Source organism: Schistocerca nitens, chromosome 8 (genome assembly GCF_023898315.1).
Source record: "Schistocerca nitens isolate TAMUIC-IGC-003100 chromosome 8, iqSchNite1.1, whole genome shotgun sequence".
Lineage (NCBI taxonomy): Eukaryota > Metazoa > Arthropoda > Insecta > Orthoptera > Acrididae > Schistocerca > Schistocerca nitens.
Genome location: NC_064621.1, coordinates 524,775,648 through 524,787,758, shown reverse-complemented (window position 1 = coordinate 524,787,758; position 12,111 = coordinate 524,775,648).

The window sequence follows — 12,111 nt, the reverse complement described above, 5'->3', positions numbered from 1 at the left end:
AATAATTAATTGCTTCATTCGCTGAAGACCAATGACGCTCTTTGCTATCAGCACACAGGTAAGTATCTGTAAATTCTGATGTGGCTAGGTTAAGTACTTTTGGCGAGAGAATTATTTTAGTTGGCTCTGTACGCAATAGATGAACTCTGAACTTGCCCTTTGGAGAGACGCTACAGCTATAGTTTTATAAAATGGTTCAAATGGCTCTGAGCACTATGGGACTTAACATCTATGGTCATCAGTCCCCTAGAACTTAGAACTACTTAAACCTAACTAACCTATGGACATCACACAACACCCAGCCATCACGAGGCAGAGAAAATCCCTGACCCCGCCGGGAATAGAACCCGGGAACCCGGGCGTGGGAAGCGAGAACGCTACCGCACGACCACGAGATACGGGCTATAGTTTTATAGTTACTTTTTGGAAACTTCTCACATATTTGTAATTATAGCGTATCTCCATTCTACCTAAATCTAAACATCCTAGCTTCATCTAACACTTACTTAATTTATTTTGCTTCCGTACTTTTAAGACACATAAACAGAAAATCGTGAATTTCAATCAAAATATTACTTTGTGAGATCCAGCATGCTGTTTCCATTAAATTACAATGAAAAAGGAATCCGAATACAAATTTTGAAGTTTCTAGCTCCTTCCTTTTACGTCTATGATTTTTACGCAAAATGTCAGAATTTCGTGCAAAACAAATGTACAAATGTGTGTGAAATCTTATGGGACTTAACTGCTAAGGCCATCAGTCCCTAAGCTTACACACTGCTTAAGCTAAATTATCCTAAGGACAAACACACACACCCATGCCCGAGGGAGGACTCGAACCTCCGCCGGGATCAGCCGCACAGTCCATGACTGCAGCGCCCGAGACCGCTCGGCTAATTCCGCGCGGCTCCGAATTTCGAAAACCGTTAAAGTTATTAAACTGAAACTTAACACATTATTATTTTAGCACCACTCCTGACATGCTATTAACTTTTCACATTATTTACTTTACTTTTAAGGTATTGTGCAACATTCGTGACGTCATAGTTAGTTAGAGCGGACTAGGCTGGCACACAATGGAAAGCATATGAATTCTATATGGCGTGAGTAGGCTGCGTTCCTACACACTGTAAACAATTTCTGATCGAGTTTACATCCCAAGAATGAAACATAGTGGGAGTTCAGTGGTGAGTTAGGCACCCATATCATGGTAATCCATGGCTGCCTTTGTTACTCTACAAGATCACATTACTGAACATTTTGACTGATCAGGTCCATTCCAGGGTACAATGTATGTCCTCCAACGGTGATGCCGTGTTTCAAGCCTGCAGGGCTCCTGTTTATACAGCTCGCATCGTCCAGGACTGGTCTTGTGAACACGAAGATGAATTTTTGCGTATCTTCTGCCCACCACAGCCAACAAAATGGTTCAAATGGCTCTGAGCACTATGCGACTTAACTTCTGAGGTCATCAGTCGCCTAGAACTTAGGACTAATTAAACCTAACTAACCTAAGGACATCACACACATCCATGCCCGACGCAGGATTCGAACCTGCGACCGTAGCGGTCGCTCGGTTCCAGACTGTAGCGCCTAGAACCGCACGGCCACTCCGGCCGGCCCACAGTCAACATATCTCAACATTATTGAGCCTTTATGGTCTCCTTTGTCGTTGCCTAAACTTGCCACAATTTCTCCGGAAGAACTGTATAAGATTCAGATGATAACCAAATATGACCTTTATTTATCCATTCCCAGATGACTGGAAGCTGTTTCGGATGCCAACGGTTTTCCTACACCGTACTGGGGTTGTAATGCGTTGTGCTTCTGGAGCTTCCGTATTTCTGTCCACCCCCCGGAACGAGCGATGTGGCGCAGTGATTATCACATTAGACTCGGATTCGGGAGGACGACGGTTCAAACCCACGTAAAGCCATCCTGATTTAGATTTTCCGTGATTTCCCTAAATCGCTTCAGGCAGAAGCCGAGATAGTTCCTTTGAAAAGACACGGCCCTTTCACATCCTTCCCTAATCCGATGGGACCGATGACCACGCTATTTGGTTCCCAACCAAAAAAAACAAACCAGCCAACCCCCGTATAACAGAATGTCACTAGGTCGTCCCTGATTGTATTATGCGGCTTTTTGTCTTAAGTAAAATAAGTGTTGTCGAGTTGTGTTCAAAAAAGTTTCAAATGGCTCTAAGCACTATGGGACTTAGTCCCCTAGACTTAGAACTACTTAAACCTAACTAACCTGAGGACATCACACACATTAATGCCAGAGGCAGGATTGGAACCGGCGACCGTAGCAGCAGCGCGGTTCCGTACTGAAGCGCCTAGAACCGCTCCGCCACAGCGACCGGAGAGTTTTGTTTCTCTCTATAAATTACAAAGTCTCTGAATAATTAGGACAGGCAGACTTCTTGTAATTCGTAGCAACCATACGAGGAGCGATACGCGCTGCATTGATCTTATACAGACAAAGATGTTACTAATTAAAGGGGCGTCGTGAAAGTAACTGTTGGTGTTCCTCGTCTCTCAGGAAACGCCACCAAGTCTCGTCGAGCTGGCACAGAAGTAATAAGGTGGCGCACGAAGGAAGAAGAGCAGCTGCTAAACAAGAGACTCACAGTGTCGTTTGTTATCCGAGAAGGTAAACGCCTGGTGACCCGTTTTTCCTGCAAAACTTGCTATGTTACTTTGTTCCTCCGTAGGGGCAGAATATAACTGCGTCCTCTGTTATTTTATCAAACGGGGAAAAGTTCCGCACGAAATAAGAGGTCGTCCTTCCGTAATGAGCATATTACAAACTAAGTAAGTTTCCAGGCGAAAAGTTTCTGGACGTAAAGAATCTGTGACCATTTAACTCTTTTTTCTTCTTCTCAGTGTAATACGTAACAAAAGGCGCTAGTCATCACATTGTCGTTTACGACGACGGAGAATGGTGTTACTAAATGTTCCTTTCAATTTCGGGCGCCAAATGTGTTGTAGAAATGATGATCTGTGTAAAACAAATCAGTAACAAGAACATAAAACAGCGAGACAATGGTGGCTCACGAATGTAGATTTATTCATGTGTTTTACTCGTTGTACACAATATTTAGTCATAATTGCAGTGTCGTACATCTGTGAACAGATTATTTTGGACAGAACTACACTATCGTTACAGCCTCCTTTGCTTTATAAAGACCTGTAGTCGAATTTACAGCGGAAATTTAAGTGAACGAGTTTTAATGACTTATAATATAAGGGGTGGTCAAAAAGTTTCCATTCGAAAGACTTACAGTCCAGAACCGGTATGCTAAGCAGGCACAATTACCATGAGGATTGAGACAATCATCCCACCAGGTTCAAAATACTCGTTCGTTTTATAAAACACCGTGCCCTGCTGCGTGAAGAAGTTCGTAAGTGCCTACTGCACATCCTCGTCCGATAGGGGAGAGATGAAAACTATAGGGCGAGTCCTCGATTGTCTCCCACATGAGTTGGCTTAAGTTCCAGGTTACAAAATTTGCGATATGGGGACGTATGTTATCATGGAGCAGCAGTACCCTTAGACACAGTTCTCGACAGGCATCCTGTTACACACACATTCTTCAGTCTACGGTGGATGTCTACCGTTTTGTCTTCCAGCAGCCAACAATAGCATGTTGGTCCCTGTTTGGACGCATTTCATAACAACGTCACCATAGTCCACCTTTCCGCATTTACCGCAAGCACGTCGGAAAGAAACAAATGCCACAGTAATTCCTTGCCAACATATCGGTGCTTGTGTACCCGTATCGGAGTTACACTACGTTCCTTATACGCTGCAAAAATGGTTCAAATGGCTCTGAGCACTATGGGACTTAACATCTGTGGTCATCAGTCCCCTAGAACGTAGAACTACTTAAACCTAACTAACCTAAGGACATCACACACACCCATGCCCGAGGCAGGATTCGAACTTGCGACCGTAGCAGCCGCGCGGTTCCGGACTGCGCGCCTAGAACCGCTAGACCACCGCGGCCGGCTATACGCTGCAGCAACGCCTTGAAACGGAGACTTTTTGACCGCCAGTCGTAATACATTCCACAACAATTTTTATGCTTTTTTGTTGTTACAGGCCGTGTATCATATGTAGTGCGGCAGGTTGCTACCGGCACAAAAGGGATGCAAGTTTTAAAAATAAGCAATATTTAAATTTACTAACGTAATACAAATTTCTTTTCACGCTTCACAGTGCACAAGTTTCTTGAATGTTATCTCATTACTATTTTTTACTTCACGGTAAATGATAACAGCCAAACAGTTGAAGGATAAATTTTTATTAAAATTCTTGACCACGGTTTCGGTATATCTAAATATACCTTCATCAGAAGTAAAATACACCTGAACAGGAAAACACCTTCATTAACAAAAACTTAGCTTCGGAACTGAGAAAGAAAAAAACACTATAGCTTAAGTAACTGTAAAGTTACCAGAGTATTATAAGCACAAAAACTTTTAGTCACTTACTAAAATCACATCCTGCAGTGGAGATACATAAAACAATTATGCCATAGGCGTCGTCAGTAGTTAAAACACAATCTCCATCTATACAACATAATTATGGACAGAGGGTTGATTCGAACACAGCATAGCATCATTTCCTCGCCTTTGAACTAGCGTGAAGAGGGTCTGAAAGCCCTAGGGCAGACAGTTTCACCTAGAGAGGGCACTTGTGGTATGCGCGAGACACTCGCGCACATTAAAACCCATGGATACATACACATGCACATCAAAATTATTAAATGTTGTGCTAATTCAAACCTTCTGTCTTAATAAATAAAACATATCAGAACCATTTAAAAACATCTACGTACAATAGAAAACATGAAACCAGTTTTACCTGTGTCCTAGTGTCAAGCAGATGAAGCTTGTGCTACGGAACACATCTAACGAGAGAGGGCACTAGTGTTATGCGCGAGAATCTCGCGTAACTTAGAAGGTAAAGAACATACAGAGTCATTTAACCACTCATACACATCGAAAGCTACAAACAGCAATCATCAAAAATACGTAAAATCCCAACAAAACAGGAAAAGCGCATCTCACCAGCATCAACAGGCAAGAAAACTAAATTCTAGTCAGCCAGACTATATTTCATTAGAGCAAGGAGGGGTTTGAAACTATCTAAAATTTTTTTGTTTCTAAGCTACACCTGTTCATTAAGAATAAAACCATCTTTTTGAGACCGATGCTTGAAAATCTAATGTTGTTCCTGCACAAAGAACTGTTGATAGTGAACACAACTTTTTTGACAGAGTACTACATAAAACTTCCGTAAGCTTTATTCCTCATGAAAGCACCATGCTAGCAAGAGGTTTTATATAACATTTCATGCCTAGTCTTAATGACCCTAAAATGGTAGATAATTTTATTGTTGACCTTAAAGTTGGTCTTGAGTCTGTAAAAACAGAAAAATCCCAACAAACTAGGATTGCTCACGAATGCAGCGCAATTTTAGAAAAAGAGGTCAATTCCGTAAAAAACAATGACTTAAAACAGAGTGAGGGGAGCATTATCATTAGCATTAACCGTAAATTAAAAAATAATGACGCTCTTGTCACTAAATCTGGTTAAGGGAATTCGCTTGTTGTAGCCCATAAAAGCGAATATATTGCAAAAACTTTGGCTTTTTTCGAGGAAAATGGGATATTCTAAATAGAGCAGGATCCTACCCCTCCATTAAAAAAGCAAATTAGGGACATTTTAGGCAAAACTAAACATCTTATGAAAGAATTTCAAAAGAAAACTAATATGAACCCCAGACCACCTACCCTTAGAAGTCAATTTAAGGTACACAAAAGTAAACACCCAATTCGTCCGATCCCTAGCGGAATAAAGAGTGCACATCATAAATTAGCGAGATTGTTACACACTAAAATAAAAGAAACTTTCGTTTTTGAAAACAATTATTCTGTTAAAAATAGTGCTGAGGTAATAAACAAGCTAAAAGCGGTAGAGGTCACTTACTCCTCTCGTTTGTTTTCTTTCGACGTTGTAAGTTTACACAATAATGTTCCGGTGGATATCACTCTTAAAATTATTGAAGATAACATTCGACAACATAGAACTTTAGGTGAGTTGCAGTTATCGGAACTTATGTCACTATTGCAGGTTGTACTAGATTATAATTACTTTCAGTTTAATGGCAAAACGTATGAGCAACCATTCGGCTTAGCCATGGGTTGCCCGTTAGCTGGTATCTTCGCTGGTATCTGGCTGACACCTTTGTGAATGCGTTAGAAGAAATTTTTCTCAAACACAATCCTGTGTTGGGTAATATGATTTCTTTCTATGCTCGTTATGTTGATGACATAATCATAATATTCCAAGGGAGCGACCAAGATCTACAACTAATGTTTCATGTTTTTAACAGTTTTCACGAGAAAATGAACTCACAAAAGAGATGTAAAACAATGAGAGAGAACTCCATTTTCTTGATTTGAAACTTAAGTTATTTGACAACACAATTAGCTTCGACATTTTTCGTAAAAAACTTTTTCTGGTAATATTATCCCAGCAGATTCTTGTCATCCTCAAACTCAGAAAATCGCCTTCTTTCATTCTGCGTTTCATCGTTCTGTGAGCACACCTTTAAAACAGGATTGTTTACAAAAATAAGTATCTTTATTAAAATCGATAGCTACTAACAATGGATACAACCCTAAGTTAATTGACCAAGTTGTTAGGAAAAACCAGCTGTAAAATGTTCAACCTTAGGAGATAACAGGGCGTAAAAGAGTGAGGGTAATAACTTTATTAATGTTCCATTTTTGGGGAACGTATCACATAAAATAAGGAGACTTCTACAGAAATAATACGGTTACAGAGTTGCCTTTTCAGTAAATAACAGCTTGAAACAAAGAGTGATTCATACTACTGGGGCACAGGAAGAACTTGGCACTAAATCCGGAGTTTACAAAATTACTTGTAACGGCTGTCCAAACTATTACATTGGACAGACAGGTAGACCTATTAAAGGAAGGTATAAAGAACACATGCTAGGTAAAAATGGGGAAAACGTATATAACTCTACGTCTGCTGAACATCTATGGCTCTTACAGCATATGCCACATAAACTGGATGACATAGAATTGCTTCACGAAGCGAGTAAGGGTTACAAACTGGACCTGCTTGAAGAATTAGAGATTTTCAAGCATCGATCTCAAAAAGATGGTTTTATTCTTAATGAACAGGTGCAGCTTAGAAACAAAAAATTTTTAGATACTTTCAAACCCCTTTTTTTCCTTTATTGTGATTTGAACATCTTCACAAAAGGTGGGCTGTCAACAGCATCCTACGCCGCTCTTCAGCCACAGGTTGACAAAGAAAAAATATAAAGAAGACACAGAAAAGACTGAACAAATTGGTGGGCAAAAGAAAGTAGACACACAATACAAAAACACGAAGACGTTCACACTCGACGAAAAACTCACTAAAAACTGTCGGCACGGCGCACAAACACTGACCACTTCGACGGCACAGGTGAACGTAGGAGCGTGACAGCGAACACTAAACACAAAACACGATCACACACACACGAGAAACTGAAGGCGATGATCTTCGGCGCGCGAGTGTCCACATAACGTGTGCGAGTCCGGGGACCTGCCAAGAGGGGAAGAAGGGGAAGGGGGAGGGAGAGGGGAGAGCCAAGATGCCAATGGCAGAGGAGATGGTAGGAGGAATGGAGGTATGTGGGTAGGGGAAGCCCAGGATAGGAGTGGGGAGAAAGGAAGGAGGGAGGGAAGGGAGAGAGAAGGGAGAGAGGGTGCCCATAGGAACAAACACAGGAAGAGGGAGGGAGGATCAAAGTTGGTAGGAGGGGTAAATGGAGGAAGCATCATCAGGGAGGGGGAGCTGGCGGAAGCCACCTTGGGAGAGGGTATGGAGAGTGGAGAGATGGAGAGCAGGTGGGACGTGGAAATACAGGTGCAGCAGCTGACGGGGGTGGGAGAGGATGGGAGAGACCAGTGGGTGAGGAGGATCGCGTTTACGGGAGGTGTAGAGGATCCGTATCTGTTCGAGGAAAAGGAGGAGGTGGGGGAATGGAATAAGGTCATACAGGATCCGCATGGGAGAGGGGAGACGGACGTGCGAAGAGCATGGCGTTCTAGGATCTGAAGGGATTTGAAAAATGTAGGGGGAGCGGAGATCCAGGCAGGGTGAGCGTAGCAAAGGATAGGGCGAATGATGGATTTATAGGTTTGGAGGATGGTGGAGGGGTCCAGCCCCATGTACGGCCAGAAAGGAGCTTGAGGAGACAGAGTCGGGAGGGTGCCTTGGCTTGGATCGTCCGGAGGTGGGGGGTCCAAGAGAGGCGACAGTCGAGGTTGACATCAAGGTACTTGAGGGTGGGGGTGAGGGCGATAGGACGGCCATAGATGGTGACGTACAAATCGAGAAGGCGGAAGGAAGGGGTGGTTTTGCCTACAATGATCGCCTGGGTTTTGGAAGGATTTACCTTAAGCAACCACTGGTTACACCAAGTGGTGAACCGGTCAAGATGGGATTGGAGAAGGTGTTGGGAGCGCTGCAGGGTGGGGGCAAGGGAAAGGAAGGCGGTGTCATCAGCGTACTAGAGAAGGTGGTTGGGGGGTGAAGGCGGCGGCATGTCCGCCGTATACAGAGGGTACAGAAGAGGGGGGAGGACGGAACCTTGGGGCACACCAGCAGAGGGGTAAAAGGTGTAGGAATCCGTGTTGTGGATGGTGACGTAGGATGGATGTTGGGAAAGAAAGGAGCCGATCAAACGGACGTAGTTAATAGGAAGGGCGAAGGTCTGAAGCTTGAAGAGGAGACCGGAATGCCACAGGCGGTCATAGGCTCGTTCAAGGTCAAGGGAGATGAAGATAGTGGAGCGACGGGAATTAAGCTGTTCGGAGAGGAGATGTGTGACGTTTTCAAACCCCTCCTTGCTCTAATGTAATATAGTCTGGCTGACTAGAAGTTAGTTTTCTTGCCTGTTGATGCTGGTGAGATGCGCTTTTCCTGCTTTGTTGGGATTTTACGTATTTTTGATTATTGCTGTTTGTAGCTTTCGATGTGTATGAGTGGTTAAATGACTCTGTATGTTCTTTACCTTCTAAGTTACGCGAGATTCTCGCGCATAACACTAGTGCCCTCTCTCATTAGATGTGTTCCGTAGCACAAGCTTTATCCGCTTGACACTAGGACACAGGTAAAACTGGTTTCATGTTTTCTATTGTACACTCCTGGAAATGGAAAAAAGAACACATTGACACCGGTGTGTCAGACCCACCATACTTGCTCCGGACACTGCGAGAGGGCTGTACAAGCAATGATCACACGCACGGCACAGCGGACACACCAGGAACCGCGGTGTTGGCCGTCGAATGGCGCTAGCTGCGCAGCATTTGTGCACCGCCGCCGTCAGTGTCAGCCAGTTTGCCGTGGCATACGGAGCTCCATCGCAGTCTTTAACACTGGTAGCATGCCGCGACAGCGTGGACGTGAACCGTATGTGCAGTTGACGGACTTTGAGCGAGGGCGTATAGTGGGCATGCGGGAGGCCGGGTGGACGTACCGCCGAATTGCTCAACACGTGGGGCGTGAGGTCTCCACAGTACATCGATGTTGTCGCCAGTGGTCGGCGGAAGGAGCACGTGCCCGTCGACCTGGGACCGGACCGCAGCGACGCACGGATGCACGCCAAGACCTTAGGATCCTACACAGTGCCGTAGGGGACCGCACCGCCACTTCCCAGCAAATTAGGGACACTGTTGCTCCTGGGGTATCGGCGAGGACCATTCGCAACCGTCTCCATGAAGCTGGGCTACGGTCCCGCACACCATTAGGCCGTCTTCCGCTCACGCCCCAACATCGTGCAGCCCGCCTCCAGTGGTGTCGCGACAGGCGTGAATGGAGGGACGAATGGAGACGTGTCGTCTTCAGCGATGAGAGTCGCTTCTGCCTTGGTGCCAATGATGGTCGTATGCGTGTTTGGCGCTGTGCAGGTGAGCGCCACAATCAGGACTGCATACGACCGAGGCACACAGGGCCAACACCCGGCATCATGGTGTGGGGAGCGATCTCCTACACTGGCCGTACACCACTGGTGATCGTCGACGGGACACTGAATAGTGCACGGTACATCCAAACCGTCATCGAACCCATCGTTCTACCATTCCTAGACCGGCAAGGGAACTTGCTGTTCCAACAGGACAATGCACGTCCGCATGTATCTCGTGCCACCCAACGTGCTCTAGAAGGTGTAAGTCAACTACCCTGGCCAGCAAGATCTCCGGATCTGTCCCCCATTGAGCATGTTTGGGACTGGATGAAGCGTCGTCTCACGCGGTCTGCACGTCCAGCACGAACGCTGGTCCAACTGAGGCGCCAGGTGGAAATGGCATGGCAAGCCGTTCCACAGGACTACATCCAGCATCTCTACGATCGTCTCCATGGGAGAATAGCAGCCTGCATTGCTGCGAAAGGTGGATATACACTGTTCTAGTGCCGACATTGCGCATGCTATGTTGCCTGTGTCTATGTGCCTGTGGTTCTGTAAGTGTGATCATGTGATGTATCTGACCCCAGGAATGTGTCAATAAAGTTTCCCCTTCCTGGGACAATGAATTCACGGTGTTCTTATTTCAATTTCCAGGAGTGTACGTAGATGTTTTTAAATGGTTCTGATATGTTTTATTTATTAAGACAGAAGGTTTGAATTAGCACAACATTTAATAATTTTGATGTGCATGTGTATGTATCCATGGGTTTTAATGTGCGCGAGTGTCTCGCGCATACCACAAGTGCCCTCTCTAGGTGAAACTGTCTGCCCTAGGGCTTTCAGACCCTCTTCACGCTAGTTCAAAGGCGAGGAAATGATGCTATGCTGTGTTCGAATCAACCCTCTGTCCATAATTATGTTGTATAAATGGAAATTGTGTTTTAACTACTGACGACACCTATGGCATAATTGTTTTATGTATCTACACTACAGGATGTGATTTTAGTAAGTGAGTAAAAGTTTCTGTTTTTGTAATACTATGGTAATTTTACAGATTTTAAGCTATAGCGTTTTTTCTTTCTCAGTTCCGATGCTAAGTTTTTGTTAATGAAGGTGTTTTTCTGTTCAGGTGTATTTTACTTCTGATGAAGGTATATTTAGATATACCGAAACCGTGGTCAAGAATTTTTATCCTTCAACTGTTTGGCTGTTATCATTTACCGTGAATACTTTCAACAGTTGCTGTTTCAGCCGTGTTTAAAGTCTTGAAGTACTGTTTTTTATTCTGATAAAACGATAAATAACGTTAGCAGACACTATAAAGCGTAAAAATTATTAAAAATTGAGCTACAAGTAAAATGGTTGCAAAATAGTAAGCCTTTATGACGTACATCTACATCTACATCTACATCTACATTTATACTCCGCAAGCCACCCAACGGTGTGTGGCGGAGGGCACTTTACGTGCCACTGTCATTACCTCCCTTTCCTGGTCCAGTCGCGTATGGTTCGCGGGAAGAACGACTGTCTGAAAGCCTCCGTGCGCGCTCTAATCTCTCTAATTTTACATTCGTGATATCCTCGGGAGGTATAAGTAGGGGGAAGCACTATATTCGATACCTCATCCAGAAACGCACCCTCTCGAAACCTGTGCGAGCAAGCTACACCGCGATGCAGAGCGCCTCTCTTGCAGAGTCTGCCACTTGAGTTTATTAAACATCTCCGTAACGCTATCACGGTTACCAAATAACCCTGTGACGAAACGCGCCGCTCTTCTTTGGATCTTCTCTATCTCCTCCGTCAACCCGATCTGGTACGGATCCCACACTGATGAGCAATACTCAAGTATAGGTCGAACGAGTGTTTTGTAAGCCACCTCCTTTGTTGATGGACTACATTTTCTAAGCACTCTCCCAATGAATCTCAACCTGGTACCCACCTTACCACCAATTAATTTTATATGATCGTTCCACTTCAAATCATTCCGCACGCATACTCCCAGATATTTTACAGAAGTAACTGCTACAAGTGTTTGTTTCGCTATCATATAATCATACAATAAAGGATCCTTCATTCTATGTATTCGCAATACATTACATTTGTCTATGTTAA